Genomic DNA, 18043 nt, shown 5'->3' with positions numbered 1-18043 from the left:
CCTATTGGGATAAAGCAATCTGGGATTTGCTTTTGCTTCTTATGATGCCATATAAATACACAGATGGAATACGGCCCTTCAATTTCCTAACAGATGCCTAATGAGACCAAGTGTTGAAATGTACACTTAAACTACTGTACAGAGGTAACACCTTGACAGAGTATTTATATCAAGTTTAAATTTTTACCTGATAGTACATATGAATCCTACATGATACACCTTTGTAGATAAGAACCAAGCCAACATACTGACTGGATGAAAGATGATCATCTTAGTTGGGTCCCTTTCCCACAATACCAACTGCAATACAAATGAATATGATATTAGGTAAATAAATCATGCTTTAGCCACTACATAATAAAGTAAACGTAAACTGCTTACAAATGGATTATCAGTTGCTTTTCCATATTGTAGATCTCTGTGCATTGTTAAAAATTTGCAGAGGTAACACCTTGCAAAGTGATGAAGTTCAAACATTTATTCATGTTTATCCATACAGCAGAGGTCCCCAACCATCTCTATCCCATGGATCCTTACCATTAACCTAGGGGTCTGTGGACCCCAGGTTGGAAACTCCTGCCATACAACATGATTCAGCTGATATCAGAACATAGAAAAGATGGTCATTTGGTTTAATTATTATAATTTTTTATTAATAATGCAAACTATTTACTCACAGATTCTACTCTGCTGATTTATTATCCTAATGAGAATTAGGACAGCGATGGTGGTAGAAGTGGATACAATAGGGTCTTTTAAGAGACTCTTAGATAGGTACATGGAGCTTAGAAAAATAGAGGGCTTTGTGCTAGGGAAATTCTAGACAGTTTCTAGAATAGGTTACATGGTCAGCACAACATTGTGGGCCAAAGGGCCTGTAATTGCTGTAGATGTTTCCATAATGAGATAAACATAATCATTTTATAATCTTAAAACCTTATCAGGGGAAAGTTGGCTTCCTGCACATTGTAGATACAGTTTACTAGGTATGTAGATTCTGACATCAGTTTACAAGCTGCTCTGATCTTAATAAAATCATCAATTATTTCACTCATCTCTCTTTTGCCACATGGGTGAGCATAGTGTCCAAGATGAAGGAGACATCGGGAATGCCACATCTGTTAAATGCAGGTTAGTTGAAGCTCTGTTTCTTCAGAGCATTTCAGTAACCCTCAAAGTGACAAGTGCATTTTAAGAGTTGTTTAAAGTTGCTGAAGTCTATAAAGAGTAGTATGCTTGTTGCTAATTATTTGCCTTCCAAAACTTTGGAATTGGACTTGGTTTATTGTCACATGTACCAAGATAGAGTGAAAAGTTTGACTTGCATACTGTTCATACAGATTGAATAATTACACTGTGTATTGACACTGAACCTTACTTTCTCCCTGTACTGCACTTTCTCCGTACATTTAATTCATCATTCTGTTAGTGCTTTATCTCAATGCATTGTGTAACTATTTTATCTGTATGAACAATATGCAAAACAAGCTTTTCACTCGATCATTGTACCCATGACAATGAAAAACCAATTCAATTCTAATTCAAAAGACTGCTGGACTGCTGCACCCCTTGAATTGCATTTGGACTCTCACGTGTGGCCATGATGACACCAGCCTGACCTACACCCAGGCGTGATGTGGATTCGGTATATGTTGCAAAGGAAGTTTGAGACATCAGCCAGCAGAAGCTGTAATGTGATGAGTCCACAAGTTCCTTGGTGCTATTGGCCACCACATCCATTCCTGAACTGTGCTACAAACCTAGTGCCCAGCTCTCTGCTAGTTTTTAAACCAGATTCTTTCATGCTTCTTGGCAAAGCATGCAGGGTTCCTGCATTGTGAAACCTGTACAGCTGGATCATCAACGAGCTCCCAATTTGCACTTTGTAATTCATCAGGTGTGGAATCTGTCTTCATGCTATCCTCCCAGTTTTGCAAAAAGTCAATATCTGGGCAGATGATTACAAATAAAATCACACGAGGAGGAATTTTCATCTTTACTTCCTGCAGGCTCTACTACTTTGGTAACTTGGAGATCTTTATGATCAGAGAGAATAGAGAGAAAAGTATTGTGGGATATATAACTGAAGCCAGGAAGAAGTATGAGGTACACGTAAGAATAACGTTGATCTTTCTTCCAGTATCCAATTTTCCCACTTAATTCCAATCTACTTTGACCCATGCCTCTGCCCTGTTTGCTGTTTTTCCATCCTCACTTCCTTACCATCACCCACCTTGCCTCCCTCTACACCCTCCTGCTATGGCTCTTCCATTTAACTGGGTGAGTCCAATTAAGGTACGAATTAAATTCAGTACGACCTCTGGCAACTGTATCTCAGCCTTGAGGACCTAGCCCCAACCGTCATTCTTCTTACCTTCAAGCAGTTTTCCAATCATCTGTCTCTTGGTCAAATGGAGTTGCCTTCTTCCATCATGTTCCAAAAAATCAGATTATTTTCTCAGCAAGTTTATTTTTGAAAGACAGAATTTACTCTGTGACGAAGAGTAATAAAGATTCCCCATGTAATATTGTGATGATACACTGTATGCCTGTTTTCCATTCTTGCTCTGTGCTCATTCAAACTCACAATCACATTTGTTTAATTCAGATGTTACGAATTGTCAATAAAATCCTGAAACAGAAATAACTTTAAAGCAATAGGAATAATACATAATCAGTTGTAATATAAATCTAATATCTGCATTTATATTTGACTTTTAGTTCTGCTATTGTCATTTAGCTTAATACCCATTTTTATATGTTTGCTATTTATCACACCATGACCATCCCAGCTATTCCCGTGTCCCTAACTCTCCAGAGTCTCTCCAGAATTGGCCGTGCTTCAGAGGACTCTTCTTCCCTCCTGATCTTCACAAGTGAAGAACCAGTCATCATTTATCACAGATAAAATTATTTATCATATAATGGATTTTCTATCATGAAGTGCTCCCTACCTTTGCTTTTGCAAACAGGAATATCAATAGATATGAGGAACATGGTGAGGCTGTATTACAGCATTCACTGAATGCCAGGCAGGCATTTAACTTCCCTAAGGAAGCCATTTACAAGTTATTGTACAATACTGAAAACCGTGCTGCTCTCTCCAGCCACTACATGTGTCTTTGAATGTTCCAAATATCATCATTTCTGTCCTACAGAGTCATATGAGACCATCGTGAAGCACTGTAGTGGCTCTGCTGTGCTCTTCCTCTGGAATTTAGGACCTTTGTAACCAAGCAATATAAATGACTGACAATTCCAGTTCTATCCTCACAACACAAATGTGATTCTGATAGGAATAAAAATAAATAAATGACACAGAATTTAACATAAAAGCTGACTTTATTTTTACAATTTCATATTCACCTGCAGTCCTAAATTTTTTAAAAAAAGTTACATGTGAGGATTGTGCTGAGAAACACAAGACATTTTGCAGATATATTGAGCAACACACACAAAATGCTGGGGGAGCTCATCAGGTCAGGCAGCATCTATGGAGGGAAATGAATCATTGGTGTTTCAGGCCAATTCCTCCAGAGTTTTGTGTGTGTTGTTGTGGATTGTGCACAGATAGTGTACGTTGGCAATGGTTCCGGTTTTATCATACCATCCAGCTGACACAATTAGAACAGCAAAGGTGCCAGATTATGCTGCCCAACATCGTGGTCCCACTTGGTGCTCAGCAACGTCGTTGTTGATTGCTCCAGCTTTGTGGATGAACAACTGTATACCATTTCACATGTGGTTAATACTCACAGTTCTCCTTCCAGGCTCTTAACCTTCGCAAATATCTCGGCAAGAACAAACTCAGAACAGAATCAATTATGCTTGGAGGATTTTGAATCTTTCCAAACTTTCTGAATAAGCCTCCACTCCCCTTCTTTGCGAAGAAATTCAAGACAATCTCCTTTCCTTGGAGCTAACTCTTCATGAATTGGTGCCACACAGTTAAAGGTATGGAGATGAGAAATTTGTTCTTGTAAAATCTTTTGTCTTCCCCCATTAGTGTCTGGGTTTGTAGTACCAGGACTTGTGGTGTGCAAATGTTGCTGACTGGTGTTCATAGCAGGGACACATGAGTAGGTTCATTAATGCAGAGTACAGCATCACTTGACTCATTCATTACATAGTGTGAGCCTCATGATAAATCTACATTGTTCTCATTCACTGAAGTGGAATTAAGATCTATAGGAAGTCTGAAGCAACAACATACGACTTCCATTGTGATGTTGTGTAAATGTTTGAATAAATGCATGGTTTTGAAGAAGTTGTTACATTATCAAGCAAGTGGAAGTTTGAGTCAAAGAATCACAGAGAAGTACAGTACAGAAACAGGCCCTTCAGCCCATCTAGTCCATGCTGAACCATTTAAACTGCTTAATCCTATTGACCTGTACTGGGACCATACTACTGCTATCCATGTATCCATCCAAATTCCTCTTAAACGTTGTAATTGAGCTCACATGCACTACTTGCGCTGGTAGCTCTTACGGCCCTCTGAGTGAAGCAGTTTCTTCTCATGTTCCCTAAACTTTTCACCTTTCACCCTTAACTCAAGATCTCTAGTCCCACCTAACCTCAGTGGAAAAGTCTGCTTGCATTTACCCTATCTATACCCCTCATAATTTTGTATACCTCTAACAAATCTCTCCTTAATCTACTATATTCTAAAGAATACAGTCCTAATCTATTCAATCTTTCCCTGTTACTCAGGTCCTCCAGACCTGCCAACATTCTTGTAAATCATCTCTGCACCCTTTGAATCTTGTTACATCTTTCCTGTAGGTAGGTGACTAAAACTGCATACTATACTCCAAATTAGGCCCCACCAGCATCTTATACAACTTCAACATAACATCCCATCTTCTATACTCATTACCTTGATTTATGAAAGCCAATGTGCCAAAAGCTTTCTCCACAACCCCATGTACCTGTGATGCTACATTCAGTGAATTATGTCACAATATTCCCAGATCCCTTTGTTCTACCCCACTCCTCAGTGCTCTACCGTTCACTGTGTAAAACCTACCCTGGTTGGTTCTACCAAACCTTAAAACCAAAAAAATTGAAAAATCAGCAGAGAAAACTAGTTAAACTTAACTGTAGAATTTAAAAAAAAGCTTTAAAGTGATATTTTTATGTAACTTAGCTATTTTCTTTCATAGTTGGCTGTCAACGCTTCCTTCTCAGCATTTTTGCAGGCAACGTTTAATTTGGCTCTGTTCCACGTTGGAAATACAGTATGCCATCAAAACTCTATCATGTGCTAACAGACAGTACTAGGGCAGCTTCTGCCAACACACATTTGCTGGCAATCCCCTCAGGGTAAGCGTGGACTGGGTGAAGCTAAACAAAAAATTGGAGAAATGGGAAAATAGAATTTTATTAAAATATTACTGTATTGCCATAGCGTTAGTTAACTGAGGTGATTGATATGATTGAAACCGATAAAATAATGAATTACTTTTAAATTGCAAAATTTGTTCAGTCAGAAGTAGTCACTCCTTTTTTAAAAAATCATTGAATTTTACTTTTTCATTGGATGAAATAATTTATAGATATGGTGGGTGGATTTTGTTCAAAGTTTATTTGGATGCAAAGTGCCACATCCATTCAAATGGACCACTGTAGGCAGCTGCAAAACTCAATGATTCTATATAGCCAAGAGCTCTAGATTCTGTGGGGTTGGAATTCAAGAATGCTTCTCCTTCCTTCAGAAAATACTTACAGCTGCTGTTAATTGTTCATTTAACCGTCCTGTGGAGAGATTACATACTGTATGGTATGGTAGAGTTTACATACCTGGCAATGACATGAAAGATCATTAATGTGCTTCACAGATGATCTGCAGAACAAATGAATGGAAGCTTTTCCTGTTCCTTGACTACTATAGTGCCACCAACTTCAAAGCTTTATTTGTGTAGAATAGAAAACCTTGTGTCCTGTGAATGTGCAAATATGACAGAAATCTTTGACCCCTACCTTCTCTTCTTAGATCTTGCAGCTATTTGAAGACTATGTCTGTGACCATTAAACTAATTATCCAGTCTGCTTGAGGCCTGCATTGTCATCTGTGGCTGTATAAGAATCGCAGAATATCTTAGACATCTGTCCCAGATAAGGAAATAATGACAGTAGAGAGTGTTTTGAAGAAGATCAGACTGACATACAGAAGTGGCCTTAGAGAATTGGGCTTCTCAGGCACAGGGATACAAGTGACTGCAGATGTTGGAATGTGGAGCAACTAACAAAAGGTTGATGCTGTAGAAAGGTTTTGGCTTGAAATGCTGACCATCCATTTCGCTCCACAGATGCTACTGACCTGCTGAGTTGCTCCAGCATTTTGCTTGTTGTCCTCCAGCATAGATCTCAACCATGAAATCCACAAAGGAAAGATCCTGTTTGTACTTCATTGGCAAAGCCAATTTTTATTTGGTTGAGGCAAGTGATGATATTTCTAATTGTTACCTGTCTGCACTTTTTCCAACTTTTGCATTGGTAAAGTTTTATTCAGCTCCTGCCTTTTGTGAACATATGTTTGAAATGTCTGCATTGTGCAGGATTAGGGTGGAATTAGCAGGGGCATTTTTGTGGTGGATCCCTTAGGGTTAGCATATACTAGGTAGGGAGGAGAGCACTAGAAAAGGTGTCTTGTTACTGCCAGGCAATTTTGGGCCAATGTGAAAAAAATTAGTGTGTGTTGCTTGGATTTCCAGCACCTGCAGTTTTTCCCTTGTTTGTACATAGTGTGCAGATGAGAGTGACAGAGACACAAAGCCAAACAAGTGGAGGGTACTCTTTCTTATTCATAATGGGTTTTGAAAATAGTGCAGAGACTTTGTTGTACCAGGAGATGGATCACTTGATACAGGATTACTTTTCTGACTTGTTCTTGTATCCATCATGTAGTATACTGATGTTTGTAGTCCAGTTCAGAGGAGGCCATAGGTGGTCCCCTTATGGTTGCTATAGGATTCCTTGCAGTTGTAATGCCATTGAATATCAAGTCTAAATGATTAGATTTTCTTACTACATATGGTCATTGCCCCATGCTTTTCACATGTGACTGTCACTAGTTACTGAACAACCTGTACCTGAATGCAGTCTAGGTGCGGCTACACACAAGCTCGGGCTACTTCATTCGCTGAAAAGTTACAAGTGTAATTGAACATTGCCAGGTCGGTTGCAAACATTTTTACTTCTGACCTCACATTGGAAGGAAGGTCCTTGATGAAGCGGAGGAACTTCTGGGGCAAACTTAGGGTGAGGCATGGCTCCAACCATTGGTACGTTTTTTCCCTTGAGTGCCATTGACTTCTGTTTGTTTGTAATGTTAGAATGAGACATTTGCAAGGTAGCCAGCTTACAGATTGCCCTATGAAATTCACACGGGGAAAGTAACAGTTTTATTCTAAACTTGATTGAACATCCTTGTAGACAAGTTGAGATGCAGATTTATGCGAGTGTTCCTTTCTATTCCACAGAACACAAATCTCCTCTCAGTCATCACATTGAGGAACAGCTCCAGCATGCATTAAGCAATATCTTAAAACTTGCCTGCTGCTTTATTTTCCTTCATATTGCAATGAAGACTTCTCCTCACTTTTGTACTATTCACTTATAACTCATCTGCTAATTTTAATTGGGGAAAATTTTTAATAGGTTATGGTGTTTTCAATAAGAGCATTTTGAGTGTTGGTTCGCATACTGTCACACATCACCATGCCTTTAGAATTGATCTTTCCACCACCTCTCTTTCACTGCGGATGCTACAGTCCATATCTGTTTTGCTCATCCTTAAATTATTGAAGCTGAGACCTTGTGATATTTGAGTGAGCTGTTGTTATAAGACTTCCGATTGATTTTGAAGATTTTATTTTTAATCCATACTTCACTTGAATAATTTTCCATTTTATTTCATAAATTTTATTTTATTAGTAATGAATTTTAAGGTGGATTCAACCAACGATGCTCTGAAGTTACTGAGGATCTATTTTTTTCTCTTGGTTTAATATATTACACTCACTGCTGCATCAGTTTTACTTGAAACTTCTATTTGTTTTTAGAAACTTATGTGCAAAGTACACTTATCCTCATAAATATGCAATTAGAATTTTGTTTTCTTTCTGTCCCCACCTCCAGCTCTTTGGCTTAGTTTCTGGTGGTTTTAGAACTGCTTTCTAAGAGCAAATTTCATTGTTTTCCTCTAGTTTATATTATTATTTCTATTATATTTACATTTATTTCAACAATTTATGATGTCTCACCCCAGTGTAGTTTCAGCATTTATGTGGTGTTTTGTTCTAAAGATTGTATCAAAAATTGAAGCTTCACTTGGATTATAAAGGCAAGACAAATCCAATGAAAAAGAAACTTTGCAGAATAATATTACCAAAGGAGCTGAGGGAAATTTCCTTCAGCCTAAGAGATGATAAATTAGATCTGGTTTCACCATCTGAATACCTAGCTGAGATGGAAACCCTCATTTCATTTAAAGCATACCATTACCTAGAAGACTGTAAGGTACATTTTCTCAGTCGCTTTTACAGCTGGAATTGAAGTAATGGATTGAATTTGGTCCTCCTGTACAGTAATTTCCTGATTCTCTGAAAAAAAGATAGAAAATGTTAGATTGATAGGAAATAAAATAGGAAAATGGAAAATACTTTGGAAAAAAATGGAACAGATACATTTATATGAAAAGATGGGATGTTTTAAATGTAATAGATTTTCCTTGTGCTTTTGGGGCTAAATATCAGAATTCAGGGCAAAATTATTTGCAGAACAAACATATTTGGTAGAGATCGTTACTTGGAGGCATAGTGTCATTTGTAGATGCTGGGCATATTGTCAGGAGGAATTTGAAGATAATTTTTTACTTGGAAAGTGCAATTTAGTGAGGATAGGGAAACAACAGAGAATTCGGAGTATAGATAAGAGGGGTGATTGATAAATTCGTGGCCTAAGTTAGAAGGAGTCAATTTCAGAAAACCTAGCACATTTATTTTTCCTACATTTACACACTTAGTCCAGCGGTCGTGGAGCATACAGATCCTTTCTTTGTAGAAGTCGGCGTCTAGGACATCCAGAAGTGGTCCACAGCATGGGGTGATTGATTAGTTTGTGGCCTAAGGTAGAAGGAGATGAGCTATTAACTTCAAATTTTCTGCATTTTCACTCAAAGAGTTGAACTGCACATGCATATAATGAGAACTGTATAACCCAACTCCTTTTACCTTAGGACATGATCTTATCAATCACCCCTCGTATACCCACTCTTGCACCGCAGATTAGCAAATTCAAAGGCTTCACTATTTTTTGAAAGGGTGGAGTTGAGAAGATGGGAAGTTTATTGAAATCTGTATTGAGCCTTGGTTAAGCTACACAGGGGAATACTGTAGATAGTTTTGTTGCCATATTATAAATCAAACCAAATAGAAAAAAGGTGGTAATGGGGAAGCTGCAAAGAAGATTTAGGTAATAGCAACAGTATATTCATGAATGGAGGGACCCTGAGGTGTACATCCACAGTTACAACAGAGGTGGATAGTTGAAGAAGGCACATGGCAGGCTAACCATCACAGGTTAGGACATAGAATATAATATTTGGGATGCTATACTGTCACTTTACAAGATACTAATTAGATCACATTTAGAGTATTGTGTACCGTTCTGGTCACCACATTATTGGAAGGATAATATCGTGCTTGAGCAAGTGTGGAGGAGATTCACCAGGATGTTGCCTGGATTGGAGGACGTTAATTATAGGGAAATATTGGAAGATCTCTGTTAATTTGCCTTGAAGCAAAGCAAGTTGAGGGAGTGACTTGCTTATTAATAATACTTTTTCTGTACAAAATTATGGTAAACAATCACTGCAAACAATGAAGAGGAGAGTGAAGATGAGGTTGACTTGAGGGTCAAGGTATGTGGGTGTGAGTGAGGTTCAGGCATCTTCGAGGAGAAGTGGTCAGAGTGAGGTCGTGGCATATTTGAGATGGAGTCGGGGCATATGAAGCAGAGAAAAGTCAGAGTGGAGGAGTTGTGGAGCCTGTCCACCTGAACTGAGAGCCAAGTTTGATCAATCTAAGCATCAGGCTGATTTGGAGAGGTCGGGTATGAGCCGAGACTTGGCGGCGGGGTCCAGGCCCAAAACATATCGATGTGACCAGACCCAGGCCTTAGAGCGAGGAATGACCCAATGTTTGGATGGTTTAAACACCAGGCCGGGTGGACTGAAAGGGCAGGGTATCGGGACCAAAGGTGAGGGCCGGGAAGTGTCTGCTCACTGCTCTGTGACATTTCCTCTGCTCTTTGCTGCACTGAGGCTAAGGGCCTGCTCCATCTGCTCCAGGCTTCGTGTCTATGGACTCACTTTCATTCTGAATGCTCTTCGCTTGCTTGCTTTTATTGCTTGCACGATTTGTTTTTATCTCTCTCTCTCTTTCTCTGCACATTGGGTGCTTGTTGAGTTTTTTTAAAAATAGGCTCATTTGGGTTTCCTGTTTTGTGGCTGCCTGTAAGGAGACAGATCTCAACATTGTACAACGTGTAATTTATAATAAATGTACTTTGAATTTTGATAAAGGTATACAAAATTATACAAGGCACAGAACCTTTCTTCCATAACAGGGGTACCGACTTCAAAAGGGTTCAGGTTTAAGGTGAGAGGAAGAAGGTTTAAAGGCAGTCTGGGGAAAAGATTTTTACACAGAGAGTGGTTGATATCTGAAACTCACTGCCAGAAGAGGTGACGGAGACAGCTACAATCGTTATGTTTAAGACATATTTAGACTGGCCTGGAAGGATTTGAACATAGTGTGGGCTACTAGGGATCAGTGCAGATGGGCAAAGAGAATGGAATGGTTGTGGTAGCTGAGGGGCCTGTTTCTGTGCTGTATGGCTCTATGACTCTGTAACTACATAACTATAAGTTTTTTTTAAACGAATGGTGTTGGTAGAGAGAACACAAGGGGAGTGGTTCGATTATTTTTTTCAGATATAATCTTTGCTTTAATTGAGAAACAGAGTAACTAGATACCATTAATTTAAGAGAGTCACCAAGAAATGTAATAGAGAAGTTAGAAGAAACATTTTAACCCAAAGGGTGATGGAAATCTGAAACTCACTGTGACTAGGAGTGGTCGGGGCTAAAGTATTAAGGCATGTTAGAAAAAGGGAAAACATACAAGGAAGAAGAGAATCAGGGTCATACCAAGAAACTGAAGCATAGTTGTGTATCTGATGCAATGTGCTGGAAATGCTGTTGTAAGTAAGCTTTTTATTGCAGCTCAGCATGCATGTGACAATAAACTCACCTTTGAATTTCAGAGTCGAAGTCAAAGTGCATCAGATACACAACTATGCTTCAGTTTCTTGGTATGACCCTGATTCTCTTCTTCCTTGTATGTTTTCCCTTTTTCTAACATGCCTTAATACTTTAGCCCCGACCACTCCTAGTCACAGTGAGTTTCAGATTTCCATCACCCTTTGGGTTAAAATGTTTCTTCTAACTTCTCTATTACATTTCTTGGTGACTCAATAACTTTATAATCCCGATGATGCAAGAAGGGAGGAAGGTCAAGTAAGAACGTACCTGCCACCTTAGGTCGATGAGCCAAAGAATTCAATTCTGTAGTGCATATCCTGTGGAATGCTTTCCACAGCCCGAGGTTTACAAAGATGTTATTAAGAAGAACTCCATTAAATTTGAGAACATATTCTGGTCAAAGGAGAAATGAAGTGTGAAGTGGGGATTTGCACAGGTGTAGCATTATTCTCACTTTCAAACCTTGCATAAAAGGCATTGAGCTCATTGGGGAATGAAGCATTGCCACATACATCATTAGGTTTTGCCTTATTGGAAGTAGTGGTATGCAAACCTATCACAACCATCGTGTATCTATCTGACTGTGTCTCTAGCTTCACATGGAATTACCTTTCTCTCTCACAAATGGACTTCTGAAGGTTGTGCCTGGACTTCCTATAGGGTTTGGGTTTGCAGGTCTTCAACATGTCCAGCCCTCAGCAGACTGCAGATCTCCTGGTTCATGCCAGGCTTCAGATTTGGGAAAGCTCAGTATTTCCCAATACCGAGAATGTATGACTATGTCATAGTCATTCATGCAGGTCTTGAATAAAGCACTGATGGCCGTAGTGTATTTGTTCAGATTTGAAGTTGAGTCCCTGAATATGATTCAGTCCTCAGATTCAAGGCAGTCCTGTAAACGTTCCTCCACCTTCCTTGACCATACCTCACGCTCCTCACTATCGATGCTCAATCTGCAGCATCTACCTATACTCTGGGAGCAGAAATACAGGCAGGTGATCGGACTTGCCGACGTGTGGCTGCAGTATGGCACAGTAAGCACTTATGATGGTGGTATAACAGTGATTGACTGTGCTGGGTCCCGTGGTTCTGCAGGTGACACGTTAGTGGTAGCTTGACCAGGACTTTTCCAAGCTGGCCTGGTTGAAGTCCCTCACGGTGATTGGGAAGGTGTCAGGGTGTAGTGCCTCGTGACTGCTGATCATGGCACTCAGCTCCTCCATGGCTAGCTGGATGTTTGCCTGAGTGGAATATACACCGCTACCCAGATGATGGCAGAGAACTCCCCCGGCAGATAGAATGGATGACGCTCTTCAGTCAGGTCGGGGGGGGGGTAGTCTAAGACAGAACTGCCTTGTCTGTTCCTCATGAAGCAACCACTGCTGCCTCTGTCTTTACCTGGTGCCACAGTCCAGTCCATGTGGTAGATGATGTTTGAATAGCCTTCTTTCCAGGAAAACTATTCTCAAAGGTTATTGACCCCAAGCATTAGCTGGACATTCTGTGAGTGAGGGCCACAATTCTTAACTTGGCAGCAGAAAGGATGCAGAAGTGCTAAAACTGAATGTTACATTGAGTATGTAGATTCCACCCCAGGCAAACATCCAACCATGGAGCCTCACCATTAATTGAGGGGGTCTATGGATCTCGGGTTGGGAACCCCTGATTTAGGTGCTCTTTTTTGAGATCACTTTATGAAGAATCTACAGGGTCGAAAGCAAAATTCACACCTCTGGGGCAGTAGAAGCTGAGTTTCCTCTTATAGCACAGGAAATAGCTGGAACTGTGAAAAACACATACTCAAAGCAAGAATGAACACATTACTGTAAATTGGTGGACTGATTTAGAAACAGGTCTTAATAAAGACATTGCATTGAGGACATTGTGAATGTGCCTCGGTTTATTTTTGTCACATATACTGAGATACAATGAAAAGATTTTGCCCATGTTCTATCGAGACAGATGATTCCATACATGAGGTAGTAAAAAGGGAAACTGACTGCAGAGATTAATGTTACAATTACAGAGAAAATGCAGACTAGGTAGATAAATAAAGAACCACATCAAAATAGATCTGGGAAATCACAGAATTCATCTTTCAGGGTATGAGAGGTCCATTGAAGCGTCCCACAAACAGAAGAAAATCTGCAGATGCTGGAAATCCAAAGCAACACATACAAAATGGAGGAACTCAGCAGGCCGGGCAGCATCTACGGAGAGTTAGTAGTTGAAACATCGACTATTTACTGTTTTCCATAGACACTGCCTGGCCTGCTGAGTTCCTCCAGCTTTTGTGTGTGTTCCATTGAACAGTCCAATTGCTTAGTAGCTGAGGTTGTACAGAATGAGAGGCTAAGATTGCAATGCTGAGTGAATTGCAGAGTAGGTTATAGAAGAAATCCATGCAGAATATGTAGGTTTTGTGAACGTAGAAGTGGTATCTTAAGCATTTGACTATTGGTTTATCATAGGCATGGGTATGAAAACCTTAAGCAATACGCAAAAATTGCTGCAAGGATTCAATAGATTAGACAGTATCTATTGAAGGAAATCAGGACTGATGAAGGGTCTCAGCCCAAAATGTTCACTGTTCATTTGCCTCCATAGATGCTGCCTGACTTGCTGAGTTTCTCCAGCATTTTGTGTGGGTTGGTCAAGATTTCCAGCATCTGCAGAAACTCTTGCATCAAATGCAAACCCTAGCCAGGAGATATTCCCGCCACTGTCTGTAAAAAGTTTGTATGTACTCTCTGTGTCCGTGTGTGTTTCCTTCGAATGCTCTATTTTCCTCCTACGTTCCAAAAAGATAGAGGTTAGTAGGTTAATTAGTCACATTGGTGTAATTGGGCAGCATGGGCTTGTTGGGCTGGAACTGTGCTGTATCTCTAAATAAAATAAAATTAAATATATACTGTATGTAAACAACATATCAGATTGCAAAGCACAGCCTCCTGAACAAGCACTGCAGGTATCAGAGATCTGCACAATTATTCTAGCAGGTCCATTAGTATTGCTGTGAAAATGTGTGATAACATTCTAGTATTCATTGGAAGTGTTCAGTCAAAAGTAAGGCTACGTCCACATTACGCCGGATAAATCCGTAACCGAAGCTTTTTCTCTTCGTTTTTACCCTCCATCCACACTAAAATGGCGTTTTCATCCCCCCAAAACTGGAGCTTTTCAGAAACGCTTTCCAGGGTGGGTATTTTTGAAAACGCTGCTCGGGCAGATCAGTGTGGACAGGGTAACCGGAGACTTCTGAAAACGCTGTCAGATGGCAGTGCGCCATTTCATTGTTTTTTTGAACGCAACCTAACAATTTCAGAACAGACGGCAATGAGACTGAAGCCAGAAGAGTTAAAAATGTACTCACCAAATACTTTGACCCATAACTTACTGAATAAATAAGTATACTGTACTCACTTTGCACTGTTTTCTGTCCTTGCTCGTATGAAGGTGGTTTACCTATTTATGCAAGTACTTCTCTGATAATAGATGTGTAACAGCCTAATGTAACATTGTATGGAAATACAAGATAAGATTGAGGCAGACATGTTTTATACATTTAACAAGGTGCTTTATTAATGTAACAGAGTTAGTCAGTTTTTCAATGTTCGTCATCAGCCGGGTCAATCTGTCCGTGAACTCCGTCGGTTGTCGCTGTACGCTCCAGTATTTGTTTTTTTAACTTTTAAGTTCTCCTGCATGAGAGCCAACAGCTGTCTGTCGCTTTAAGTTTTTCTAGTCTGTAACTACACAAACGCGCACTTTTACGGCGAGATTTGACACCAAACATGTTGCTTGTTTTCGGTAGATGTGTCCTGCATATGCGTAGGAGGAGGAGATTCGCTGAAATCTCCATTTCAGTGTGGATAGAGATAATTTCAACAACGCATAGTGTGGACGCCTATTGTTTTTACGCGAAACCGGCATTTTCAAAATTATCTGGTCTAGTGTGGATGTAGCCTCAGTCTCTGGATTCACAGCCGTAGAATACACTTCAGAGTAATTAAGAGCTACTCTGCCACCCATTGTCTACCACACATCAGATAATGGCCAAAAATGCTCAATTGGAAACAACCTAAAGAGAAATAGATAAAGTGATGTTTCACATCTCTTTACAGTCCAGCTTCAAAAGGGGAAGTAGAAGTGTTTCCCTTAAGATGTGGCATCTGCTGGCATTGCTACTTATCCTGTGATGCCTTAGATTCTAAAACTAGAATGATCCAGTGGCCAAAGAGTTAAGTGTCACTGTGATGCATCCCCAGAGAAGAAGCAGTCCAGATATGAGAGTGCAGCCAAAGTCATACAGTAGTCCAGCACAAAAACAGGCCCTTCTGCCCATCTAGTCCATGCCGAAACCATTTAAACTGCCTACTCCCAATGACCTGCACTGGGACCACAGCCCTCCATATCCCTACTATTTATGTATCTATGCAAACTTCTCTTAAACATTGAAATGGAGCTTGTATTGACCACTTACACTGGCAGCTCATTTCACACTCTCACGATGATCTGAGTGAAAACGTTTCCCCTCATGTGAAGAAGTTTCCCCTCATTCTTACAGAATGTCATGTTTCTCTATTATTATAACTTTAGAAAATTAAATTTGAAAAGTTATTGTTCATCAGAGAGGTCCAGGTATAAAGTGGTGTTGCTGAAGTCTTTGGAGATGGACATGACTGTCCCATGTGCATGGTCCCTGGTAGCAATGCTTATCTTGATGCATCTAGTAGTGAGTGTTGTCAGTGGCATCACTACTGAGGCTGTTGGTGAAAGATTAGCTCAGATACTAAAAGCTGCAGCAAACATTCTCAGCTGGTTTTAAGACTACTTTGGAATCTGGGAGGTGTCTGAGCAAGCTGCAGTTCTGAATCTCTGGGTGAGATTTCCTGATGCCAGTAAAATGTTCCAGATTAAAAACAAGTGTGTAGTTCTCCTGAAATCATTCTATGTCGGTCTCTGTGGAGCTTTGACCTCCAATTTACATCAGCACAGACTGAGATATGCATTGAATGACAGTTGATGTCATTAGGTGCCTGTTTGACATTGGACCACAAATTGAAGAGCATGATGCAATTTTGTGATTGGCACAATTTCACCGAGAAATAATGTTTATTGCAATTACTCCAGAACAAAAAAAAATTCTAAGTTACGCTGAAGAAAACAATGTTCTGCAATTCAGTTTCCAGGCAGGAAGTTTAGAATGATCATCAAATGAAGTTTTACTGTTTGAGATAAATGGCAGTCTGAATCCTGAGAGTTCACCATAAACCTCCAATCAGTCCAGAGAAACAGAAGAGAAAATTGATGGGCAAGTTTCAGTCACACAAAAACAAAAGGCAGCAAGTGCAGAGATGCTATAACCTGGAATACACAGTAAGTGTTAAAGGCAGAGAGGCCACAGGTAACACCATAAACATTGTGTCTGCAATCCGAAAGGGACTCAAATCAAAAAGCAGCAGGTACTGGAAATCTGAAATAAAAGCATATTTGGAAATAGCACGTGAAGCAGGATTTACTGGAGGGAAAAGGAGAGTTAACGTTTCAAACTGAGGGTCTTTTATTTCCAGAAAAGGAACATTACTGCATGCTTCTTACTGCCAGCATCCCACAGATCAAGCTTGGTATATCGCTTCTGGTACTGGGAAGTTAGCTTGGATTCTTAACCCTAGTTAACACACTTGGATTTCATGATGCTATTAGATGTAAAGCGAGACATTTGGCTGATAAAGAGCAAAGGAATAACTGCCAGGAAATATTTGTCTTTGATGCTGTGAATTTCACTCCATGGCAATAAAAAAAGAGCAGGGATATCTTCACAGCTATCATGAGATTTAGAGAGTATGGCTTTAAGTGTTTCTGTAGGAGACTCAGTGGGGCTAACTCACTTACTAAGAACAGCTGATAACTGGAAAGCTTGTGCAAGCAACATCTTGTTGCTTTTTTACTGATTTGGGTATTACTGCTAATAGGAGCCTGGAAAAATCGGAATTTTCACAAGTCTATATCAAATGAATAAATGTAGCTACTGTTTAGGAGATCCCATAGTAATTTACAAGGGTTCTGAGGCTTCAATTTTTCCACTAGTTTCAGCAAGTCAGCGCTACTAATTAGATATAACAGTACCATAGTACACATACCAGGTAATTGTATCTTCCAGCTCTGTATTCTGAAAATAGGGAATATCTGAATAAATAAATGAGAAAAAATGGTAAGAATGTATTTTTAATAGAAAGTGCCACTTCTAACAAATTACTATGAAAAAGTTATATTTAAATAAATCCCTTGAGAAAAGATTTTACCTTCACTATTTTGATGTATTTTTGGTGTTTGCATATGTTGGCATTCAAGTCACAACCATCTTCCTGGCAGATTGTCCCTGAGGAAAGTTAACAACAGTTAGGGATCTGGCAATCTGTGCAATCTCAGCAGAAGGATTCAGTGCCAGTGGAACAGCTTCCAGAAAGAAAGGAAACCTGTTACAAGTTTTATGTTTGCATGGAGGAAAGTAAAGAAGGGACGTCAGAGGTCACTACCAAAGGAGGTGTAAGGCATTCCTTCCTTCTGCTGGCATGCAGGTCTGCAGGGTTGGTGGTAAACCCTGGATGTTCACAAGAGCGATCCCAGGATTCAATGGCTTGCCATATGAAGAGTACTGGATGCATCTGAGCCTGTATTCTGTAGATTTCAGAAGAATGAGGGGTGACCTCA

At 39.8% G+C, this 18043-nt stretch overlaps 1 long non-coding RNA gene across 1 annotated transcript; it reads right to left on the bottom strand.

The window, feature by feature from the left end:
- Positions 1-206: 206 nt before the first annotated feature.
- LOC140730896 (uncharacterized) lies at positions 207-8592 on the bottom strand. The gene is made up of 3 exons (XR_012099697.1): positions 8509-8592; positions 2375-2632; positions 207-300 (listed from the first exon to the last, which is right to left on the bottom strand). It is a non-coding gene; the product is annotated as an uncharacterized lncRNA (long non-coding RNA).
- Positions 8593-18043: the final 9451 nt, after the last annotated feature.

The sequence above is a fragment of the Hemitrygon akajei genome, chromosome 1 (assembly GCF_048418815.1).
Source record: "Hemitrygon akajei chromosome 1, sHemAka1.3, whole genome shotgun sequence".
In the NCBI taxonomy this organism is placed as follows: domain Eukaryota; kingdom Metazoa; phylum Chordata; class Chondrichthyes; order Myliobatiformes; family Dasyatidae; genus Hemitrygon; species Hemitrygon akajei.
This window is presented reverse-complemented; position numbering and strand designations above follow the sequence as displayed.